Source organism: Nicotiana sylvestris, chromosome 9 (genome assembly GCF_000393655.2).
Source record: "Nicotiana sylvestris chromosome 9, ASM39365v2, whole genome shotgun sequence".
Classification (NCBI taxonomy): Eukaryota; Viridiplantae; Streptophyta; class Magnoliopsida; order Solanales; family Solanaceae; genus Nicotiana; species Nicotiana sylvestris.
Genome location: NC_091065.1, coordinates 25,898,071 through 25,908,772, shown reverse-complemented (window position 1 = coordinate 25,908,772; position 10,702 = coordinate 25,898,071).

Below are 10,702 nucleotides of genomic sequence, written 5' to 3'. Positions count from 1 at the left end.
ATTAGAATCAAAACATTGAAAGATGAACATGCATGTGATCCATTTTTCAAAAATGCTAGGACTGATTAGAATACTTTGGCCCAATTTTTTAAGAGAAAGGAGCAGTACAATCCTAAGTACAAGTTATAGGATATGAAAGCTGAGTTGGAGAGTGGTTTTGATTTAAATGTGTCCAAAAGTAAGCTCAAAAGGGCCAAGGGTTTGACTCTTAAGAAGTTGGAGGGCAGTTTTGTTGATGACTATAATAAACTCGAGGCATATGGGCAAGAAGTAAGACAATCTAATCCGAGAAGTGTTATTGTGATCAATTTATCAAAGAATACTCTTGAAGAGGGGAAAAGAAAGTTCTTAAGGATGTACATATGCTTCAATGCATTGAAAAATAGGTGGAAAAGTGGCTTGAGACCGCTGATTGGGCTGGATGGTACCTTTCGTAAAGGTAGATTTAAGGGTTAGTTGTTAGTGGCTATTGGTCAAAATTGTATGAACCAATTTTATCCTCTTGCATGGGTTGTGGTAGACAAGGAAACTTCCAGGTTTTGGGGTTGGTTTTTAGAGTGTTTGAAGCTTTCTCTGGAGCTAAATGATGGACAAGGAGTGACTTTCATCTCAGATATGCAAAAGGTAAACACTACAACTTTCATCCCTCATTTCTATTATTCTCTTGTATACACTTATATATTTTACCTTTTATGATTGTTTGTTCCAATTTTATCATAGGGGTTAATTGATGTTGTGCAGAATATACTTCCTGAAGCTCATCATAGGTATTGTGTAAGACATATTGAGGCAAAATGGCACAAGAAGTGGAGAAGTGGACATATGAAGAAGTTGTTGTGGTGGTGTGCTTGGAGCACTTATGAAGAAGATTTCAAAGATCAACTAAAAAGATGGGATAGCTATGTGAGGATGAAGATGTTATGAGCACGTGATTTTTGCCCTACATGAAAATAACTCCTAAAAAATAGACAAAAAATAATTGTCATTAATTTTAGGAATTTTTCTTTATTTTGAATTTCATGCATTTTTAATGTTTTTAAATCATAGAAAAAATCCTAAAAATTGTCATTTTTACATATTTAACTTTTAGCCTTTAAAATTAACATTTTTCTTTAGTTTTAAGTTAATTAGTTGTTTTAATGTTAAAAATAAATAAAGAATTTTAATTTCTACAAAATAGATTGATTTAGGATTTTAATTAATTGGATTTTAAAATTGAAGAAAAGAAAAGGAAAACAAAGCAAGGCAAAAGGGCCATTTTGAAGCTCAAAATCGGACTGGGCCAGCTTGGAACAACCTATTTGATTTAAATCTCTAGCCCATTTTAAAGGCCCAGACCATTGACCCATTAACCATTTACCCTCTTTATACCCTAAGTCCCTCACATTAAATAGAACTAAGAAAAAAATACCATGAGATCAAAACAAAATACCTTACCCCTTGAACCACGACGGATTTTTCTTCTTTATTGAACAACAAGAAACAAAACAAATCTTTGCTTCTTTGCTAAAAATCTCACGATCTAGATCTGAAAATCCAAGAAGAGTGTCCAAAAACCAAAACAAAAAAAAACAGGAACAAAGGAGGGATTTCAAGGCTATTTTCTACTTCTGCTTCGTTGCTTCATAATTTTCGGAAATCCGAATGCTATTTGAGCTATATAACTGATATCCACTGTTGTTTGGGTTGTTCCTGTTCTGTTGATTCACCTGCTCTGATTTTATTTAGCTATTTGGAAATCTCTACATTGCTTTTGAGGTATGAACTTGATTCAGATCATGTAATCGTTGATTTGGTGCTATAATACCATGAATTTGTAGTAGTTTTATCTGTTTCATGTGTCTGAAATATATTCCAATATCACCTGCCAAATTGATTGAATTTGAATTACTCTGGTGCGTGAAATTAGTATAAATCCATGCAGAAAAGAGGCATAGTTGTCTGCATAAGTGTTCCTGTTGTAATTAATCTCAGCGCAATATGAACATGATTGTAATTTATAGAATTTCCAAGTGCGCAGCCATGAACAGATGAATGGAATTTTTGATATTTTTGATCCATTGCATTGTAGTGTAAATTTGGATGAATGTTATCACGTTAATTACAGTCACTTGGAAAGGCATGGCGCAACAAGGTTTTGCTTTGCTCACACCCTTACTCTTGTGTTGTACATATATGCTTGGTCTTTGTATCTATAGAATTAAAGATAGATAATTTAGGTCCAGATTTGAGGAGATATGTTGTTCTAGGGTTGCTACAGCAGATGCCTTTTAATTTTTGGACAGAATTTGTGGCATTGGAAAGTGTTTGTCCTTTCTTTTCTATATGAATGTAAAAATCCTTTTCTTTGGCAGTATTCTGTATCCTTAGATTTATGGATAAGCCTCAATGATCTTGTTTGTGGTGTGCATGCTAATTAGCGATGTTTTTTTTTCATTTAAGATAATTGAATATTTTTGACGCCATATGGATGCTATCTTTAGTTTAGTTGAGTAAATATATGTAAGTGAACAACGGTTTTTAGTTAATATAGAATGTTTTCATTCTGGACGAGTTGTTTTTGTAGTTCCAAATTTGAATAATGTGTATTCGTATTCTTAATTAATTTTTAGATTGTCTTATATGTACTTCTATAAAGAAACTCCATAATACTTGAATCTTTCATACGCGTTCTTGATCTCTAGGAAAATAATTAGTTCTCAAACGCGTAGTTGCTTTAGGCGCGTAATTTAATTTAACTTCCTTAAACTCGGGTGTGCATTTATGTGACCAAAATCTAAATCTCAGCAACGTTAGGCAAAATGTGTCATGGACCGCGGGTGCATTTATGTGACGTTGGTTCAAGACCTATTTTAGATGACGTTGAATCTTTCGCAATAATTAAATAAATGCGGTTATAAAGTAAAAATTGCACATAGGCTGAAACATGTACTAAAATCAAGTAAATAGGCCAATTATAACAGTTGAGCGACCGTGCTAGAACCACGGAACTCGGGAATGCCTAACACCTTCTCCCGGGTTAACAGAATTCCTTACCTGGATTTCTGTGTTCGCAGACTGTAATACAGAGTCAATCTTTTCCTCGATTCGGGATTTGAATCGGTGACTTGGGACACCATAAATTATCCCAAGTGGCGACTCTGAATTTTTAAATAAATAAATCCCGTTTCGATTGTCACTTTAAGTTGGAAAAAACTCCCTTATACATCCTTTTACGCGGGTGTAGGAAAAGAGGAGGTGTGACAGATGTCATGCCCCGAAAACCGAGGAGCGCGACCGGCGCTCAACCGAGTAAACTCAAGTGAGCAAGTCTGTTAGGTTTCATTCTACTCAAACTAATTCATGAATAAATAGGAGATGGACTCCATTAATCATACTTTGTAAGTATTTCATTAACAACTTCCATTTTATTTCTATTAGCAGCTTAATTCATAAATATCAAAATATTACAAGTTTTATAAATCTTTGCCAAGTATCAAGATTTCTAACTCAATTCCCCATTATCAAACACCACCCACAACTTATCTACGGAGCCTCTAAATACAACTGAAGAGTAATATAAAAATATCGGCAATAAGGCTCCAGCTATACCTCAAAATACAAAGTACATGATAAACAATTGATACAGGACCCGAAATAAAGTGGGGCTCACCATGTCAGCTGAAAGGAAGATGCGTCACTAGCTGCGACCACCACTGCCTGCTATGAAACCACCTACATCCATTTAAAGACGTAGCGCCCACGGCAAAAGGGACATTAGTGCCATCGAATAGCACTAGTATGTATAACTAAACACCATCTCATTAGAAAGAACAACCATACAAGAACAAAGAAATCATAAGGATTCAACAAAAGCTTTAAACAATCACCACATCATCAAATAAAAGGAATCACATAGCTTTCACATAATTTCCATAGCTTTAGTTTGGGGCAATTAATATTGTTCATCATCATTCACAATACCACCGCTTTCTTGAGCGGAGTCCAATCACGACCCGATCGACTAGGTTGCCTCATTTGAGACATGTACCTCAATCACAATCTCAGTCTCACTTTCTAGAATTCAATATCAGCACAATGAGCGAGCTAAGAAGTGCGAATTGAGAAGGAATAAAAGAGCGAGCACGCAATTATGGGATGTGAGAATTGAGAAGGAAGAAAAGAGCGACAATCAGAAAGAAAAGGGGATAGAAAATGAGCGAGCTGAGAAGTGCGAGGAAAGAAAAGAAAAGAGAAGATTCAAATGGACAGATTGGGATGATGCCAAGTGAACTTATGGCCCTCAAAGTCATTCTAGAACCATTAATTGTTGCTAGGTGCATTGCAAGCAATGTGATATTTCTGGTTTTAAATGCCCTAACGCTAACAGGATGACCCCATTTTGTTCCTTTTGATACCTTCATAGCAGAAAGGTGGTTGGTTTGTGGTCCTCGAAGTAGTAACTCTTCTCCACAACATAAAGTCAAAAGGCAATGGCAGACAACAACAAAACTGAGTTGGTTGATACAGGTGCCCAAAAGCAATTGGTTGAATAGGACAATGGGTTGATTGAAGAGGTGAGGATGTTAAGACAACACATGGCGGACATGTATCAGGCCTGGATGACTGGGAAGGCACCACCCCCGTCACCACCTAGCTTCCTAAATGCTACCCTTACCCAAACACCGGTCACAGCGCCAGATGATCCCTCATACTCTCCAGATCCACCCGTTTATCATGGTCTTCTCAACCACCCTAGTAGCTCCATCACTCATCTTCCAATTACCTTTCCCAAAAATTGCCCTCTTGTCCTATCTACTATCCCCAACAATGAACACCCACTCAAAGCTCACGATACCCAATATTACCTCTCAGAGGTTGCCTACAAGGTTCACAACTCATACAAGCAGAGCTCATGGGATGAGCCTCATGCTGAGGATGAAAGGTTTATAGGAAGAGAAAGGCGAGATGGGATACCCAGGAGGCTGAAAGGCATAGAACAGTCCTTAAAGAACAAGAAATGAACGAGAAAAGAAGCCGGAGGAAAGCTTTAGGGAGTTTGGGCTCAGATGGAGGGAGCAAGCTACTCGAGTTAATATCCCGATTGGTGAAGAAAAAATGGTTGAGCTTTTCCTACAAGCCCAGGGGCCCACCTACTTCAGTCATTGATCCCGGCCTTGGGAAAGCCTTTCAAAGATGTGTTAAAAATAGGGGATCTAGTGGAAGAGGGAATCAAGTTAGGCAAAATCATGAATTGTTTGAAAGACATTCAGAACACCCCAGTAAGCTTGGGTGGAAGAAAGAGAAACAGAAAAGATGATCCGATGGGCTTTCCGATCAACACTTCCAGCCTCGACATCGTCCCCGTCGATATCCTTGTGCGCCAGATGATCCTCCCCAATGCCACTTCTCTCCACGGAACTCCCAAAATCGTACATCACCTTTCCGGTACCCAGCTCCACAAAATGCCTAACCACCCCCACGAGCCTACCGAAAACCCCTAGATCAAGTTTCCGGCCCAATCAAGTATTTAAGAATGAGAGGTTGCTGGAAAAAGAAAAGGCTTTCACACCTATTGGAGAATCATATGCCATTTTGTTCCAAAAGTTGAAGCAATTGGACATGTTGAAGCCGATTCATATAAAAATGCCAAACCCTCTGTCAAAGAAGTTTGATTTTTCTCAAAGGTGTGCATATTGCTCAGATGCCCCGGGGCATGACATAGAGAAGTGTTGGAATCTGAAGAAAGCAATTCAGAAGCTTATTGATGCAGGTGACATTATCGTGCAAAATCCAGATGCAGCAGACACTAGCCAAAGTCCATCACCTGGTCGTAATGAGACGCATATGGTGAGTATGATTTTTTTTTGAAAAGGAATATGAGAATTCTTCTGAGATCCTCAAAGGTCCACGTGCTGCAAAGTTTTCAGTGCTATCAGAGGTTGATCTTAAGAATGATCCAGCAAAGGGAACCCAAAAGCAATTTGTTAAGAACAATGTGATGGAAGTTTGTGAAGGTCCTAGTAATGTTGATGCAGAATTCAGTGGCTAAGATGCCGAGCTTGGCAATTGGAAAGACGCTCCTTTCTTGGTTAGCCAGGGAGGAGTTTTTGGTGGTTTATTTTGTTGTCATTTTTGTTGTCCGGGTTATTTCAGGGTTGTAATCTGGATATTGTCTTGTGACTCAAACCCTTCTATCCTTTTATTTTGCCTAGTTTGTTTAGTCATAGTAGTCCGTCTAGTGTTGTATAGGTTTGTTCTAGGTTTGTAACCCCAGTTTAGTTTGTTTGTTTTGTTGTCCAAACCCTTTCACCATCTGTCTAATGCAATTTTCAATTTTTTGTAATTTCTAGTCATTTTTGTTTAGTTCTCTTTTCTTTTTATAGTTCTTTTCCTATTGACTCTAGTGACATGACATGCACGCGTAATTCTCAGCCTAGTTTTAAAAGTCAGTTTAGTCACGAAACAACGAAACAATGTTTAAGATGTAGGGACATTTGAGGGAAATAAGTGAAGGCATTTTGAGATCACTTCAAGCCCGGATTGTGTGAAACTGGGGCAGATAGAACATAAAAATACATTATTGAAATGCATCATTCTACATCGGGTGAAGATAACGACAGGTTTGCCCCTAATTTGTAGGGGGCTGTTCGTGGTAGTGAGAGTGAGAGTGTTGTCCAATAGTGCTTTGTATGTAACAGATGTAGAAGGCGAATGTGTGAATATGGTCATCAAGTCTGGCGCAATCAAAAGATGTTACGAATGTTTTCCTTGGTTTGTTTAATTGTGTTGTTTGTACTTGGCATGTTTTGAAGATTGGAATGACGAAGGCATTTTGTTCTGCTATCTAAACACCTTATCCTTCGTTACCCCTTTGAGCCTTGTTTATTTTCTTTCATACCCCTCTTTCGGAATCAGTAGCAAAGATCAGAAACACAAGCGTGAAAGATAAGTAAAGGAAAAGGAGAAAAGAAAAGAACAAAAAGGGAGAGAAGAAAAATGAAAATCAAAAAAAAAAAGAAAAAAAAAAAGAAAAGAAAGAAAAGAATGAAAAGAAAAAAAAAGAAAAACAACAAAAAGAGAAAAAGAAAGCAAAAAAGAGAAAGAAAAGAAAGAGAAAAGAGAAAATCACAACAACAAAGTAATTCCTATGTCATGAACTACGTTCGACCTGATTCCTTTTAAGGATACGTAGGCAGTCTCACGGTTCGGTCTCATCAAAATAAAAATCCAAAAGTCCCCAAGCAAGAAACTGGGGCAGAAGTTGTGGTTGTTGTAAGAAATCTGATTCCGAAAGTTGTAATTTTGAACCCATGTGAATTGTTTTGAGCCTTTGATATCCTTTATTTTTAACCCTATCCAAAAGCCCACGTTACGGTCCAAAGAAAGACCTTCTGATCAGTCTTCGAGAGATGTCAAGTCAAGCAAGGGGAGGTAATTCATATCAGGGGCAACACTCTGGTCCAAGCAGAAAAATAATGAAATTGAGAGAGTCTTATTGGTAAAAACCCTCACGGGCACCGTAGGGCGACGAGAGCTGAGAGAAATCCAAAAATGATAGAGTCTTATTGGTGAAAACCCTCGCGGGCACCGTAAGGCGACAATAAGTTGAGAGAAAGAACAGAATGAGAGAGGCTTGATGGTGAAAACCCTCCGGGCACTACAAGTCGAATAAGGATTGTGAATCAGATTGGATAATCGGAGCATTGAAGTCCAGTTTCACGGTTCAGGGGTATAACAAGAGTTGAACATCAGACTTGTTTGACAGATTAGGCCACTTAATCAACATGTGCATGTCATGGTCATTAGAGTTGGTATCCACATCTGGTAGGTTTCTACTTTGTAGTTTTCTTGTTAGGAATCATCTTTTTCCTTTGTCCTTTACTCTGTTCCTTTTGTCTTGTTTACTTCTTCTTCCTGAATCCGTTTGGTCAGAATAAGTGAGAAATGACTTCAAAATTTGCCACCAGCTTTCCAATTGCACAAAACGGAATCTGGCCAGTACATCAAAGTGGCATAAGTTAGGAAAGAACAACAAGCGCACTGAGTTGGTAGCAATCAACATGATTTGGGGTCCATGAGAAATACAAAGGTTTGGTATATTTCAATTCGTGAACAGTGAAACAGATAGAGGATGTTGGGTGAACGGGTCAAAGGTATTCTATGTGATAAGATCAACAAAGAAAGTGGTTAACCAGTGACAAGCGAGGTCTTCCAAGCAGAAATCAAAGTTATCGTGACAAGTGAGGGAACAGTAGACTTCAAGGCCAAGGCCAGTGATTTAAGTCAGGGAAAAAATAGCATGTGCACTAAGTGGATGGCAATTAACGTGCTTTGGAATTCATGAGAAATACAAAGGTGCAATACATGTCAACACTAGAGCATGATGTAGCAGATGGAGGGTGTTAGGTGGACGGATCAAAGGTATTTTCGGTAAAACACAAAGGTTGGTAAATGCCAGTTCATGAAGCAATGCAATAGATAGAGGGTATTGGGTCTGAACGGAGAGGAGGTATTTTCTGTGATAAAGATGATAGAGAAAGTGGTTAGCAAGGCTTTCGGTTGGAAGTCAAAGTTATCATGGGAAGTGGAGGAGCAATCGCCCTCAAAGTCAAGGCCACAAACCAACCACCGCATTTTAAACTGACAAGATTTTTCTTTGATTGAAACAGGGGCAGGAAATTTCAGTTGTTTCAGAGAAACCCTCCATGGAGAAAGGCATTCACTAAACAGGTTTGATTTTTGATTTTCAGGACCCTCCTGGAAAATGGGACCTAGCGTAAAGTTCAGAAATAGCGTAATCTAGCATAAACGTATCCCAAAGGAATATAAGCAGGTTTGGAAGTTTGCATGTTCGAGATAAGATTCAATTAGGAGCTTTCAGGACCCTTCTGCATAATGGGACTTAGTTTTAAGATTTCGATTAGATAACAACATTTAGCGTAAATTCTGTTGTAGGGTAGTATAATTCAGCCATAAAAGTTGTCACTCTTAAGATAAAATTTGACCTTTGATTTTTAGGACCCTCCTAGAAATGGGATGTAGCTTTAAGACCCTCTTAGATAACAAGATTTAGCGGAAGTCACACCTTTAAAAGATATAACTTAGATTTAAAATTGTTGTTTAGGTAAGAATTGTCAGGACCCTCCTGGATAATAGGACCTAACTTTCAAATTCTTAGTAATACTTGATAACATGATGTAGTTTACACTCACATCTGTGCCCAGCCTGGAGAGCAGAAGATTTTCTTTGTTGTGTCTATTTCGTTGAAGTCAGGAGCCCGCCTGGAGAGCAGGGAATACATTTCAAGTTTAGCCATCAGGAACCCGCCTGGAGAGCAGGGAGTACAATTCAAGTCAGCAGTCAGGAGCCCACCTGGAGAGCAGGGAATACATTTCAAGTCAGCAGTCAGGAGCCCGCCTGGAGAGCAGGGAATACATTTCAAGTTCAGCAGTCAGGAGCCCGCCTGGAGAGCAGGGAATACATTCAAGTTCAGCAGTCATGAGCCCACCTGAAGAGCAGGGAATACGTTTCAAGTCAGCAATCAGGAGCCCACCTGGAGAACAAGGGAGTATAACTCAAGTTTTAGCTTTCAAGTTCTTATTGATATTTGGTAATATGGTTCGTTTTACACTTATATATGTGCCCAGATACCCAAACTGGGGCAGAAAATTTTTCTTTGTTTTTGTCTATTTTATTGAAGTCAAGAGCCCGCCTGGAGAGCAGGGAATACATTTCAAGTTGCAGTCAGGAGCCCGCCTGGAGAGCAGGGAATACATTTCAAGTTAACAGTCAGGAGCCCGCCTGGAGAGCAGGGAATATATTTCAAGTTGGCAGTCAGGCATCCACCTGGAGAAAAGGAAAAACATCTCAGATTACAATTCAAGGCGGCAACAAAGGGATTCCACCGGGAGAATACAGGTCAACAAGGCAACAAGAACCACAACAACCAGTTTGAAGATATAGATAGGATTTTGTAATGCATAGATCATAGTCTAGTATAGCTTCTTTTTATTTTATCATGATGTAATAAGGGGATACAGTAAGCAGTAGCAACAACAACAACAGTGAAATCACAGCTTCGTGGTAGTCCCAGCTACCAAAACTTCCCGAACTACACAGACCTGATTCCTTTATAGCCAAGGATATGTAGGCAACCTCGGAAGCAGGGTGCGGTCAAATCTTTCAAAAATGCTTCCCACGGAGTATTTAAACGAGCAAAAATCGCTCGTATCCGCTCACTTTATCTTTGCACGAAAACCCTTCGGGTTTCCGAGCAAAGAGGGGCAGCTTTGAGCACGTGATTTTTGCCCTACATGAAAATAACTCCTAAAAATAGACAAAAAATAATTGTCATTAATTTTAGGAAGTTTTCTTTATTTTGCATTTTATGCATTTTTAATATTTTTAAATCATATAAAAAATCCTAAAAATTGTCATTTTTACATATTTAACTTTTAGCCTTTAAAATTAGCATTTTTCTTTAGTTTTAAGTAATTTAGTTGTTTTAATGTTAAAAATAAATAAAGAATTTTAATTTCTACAAAATAGATTGATTTAGGATTTTAATTAATTGGATTTTAAAATCGAAGAAAAGAAAAGGAAAACAAAGAAAGGCAAAAAGGCCATTTTGAAGCTCAAAATCGGACTGGGCCAGCTTGGAACAACCTATTTGATTTAAATCTCTAGCCCATTTTAAAGGCCAGACCATTGACCCATTAAC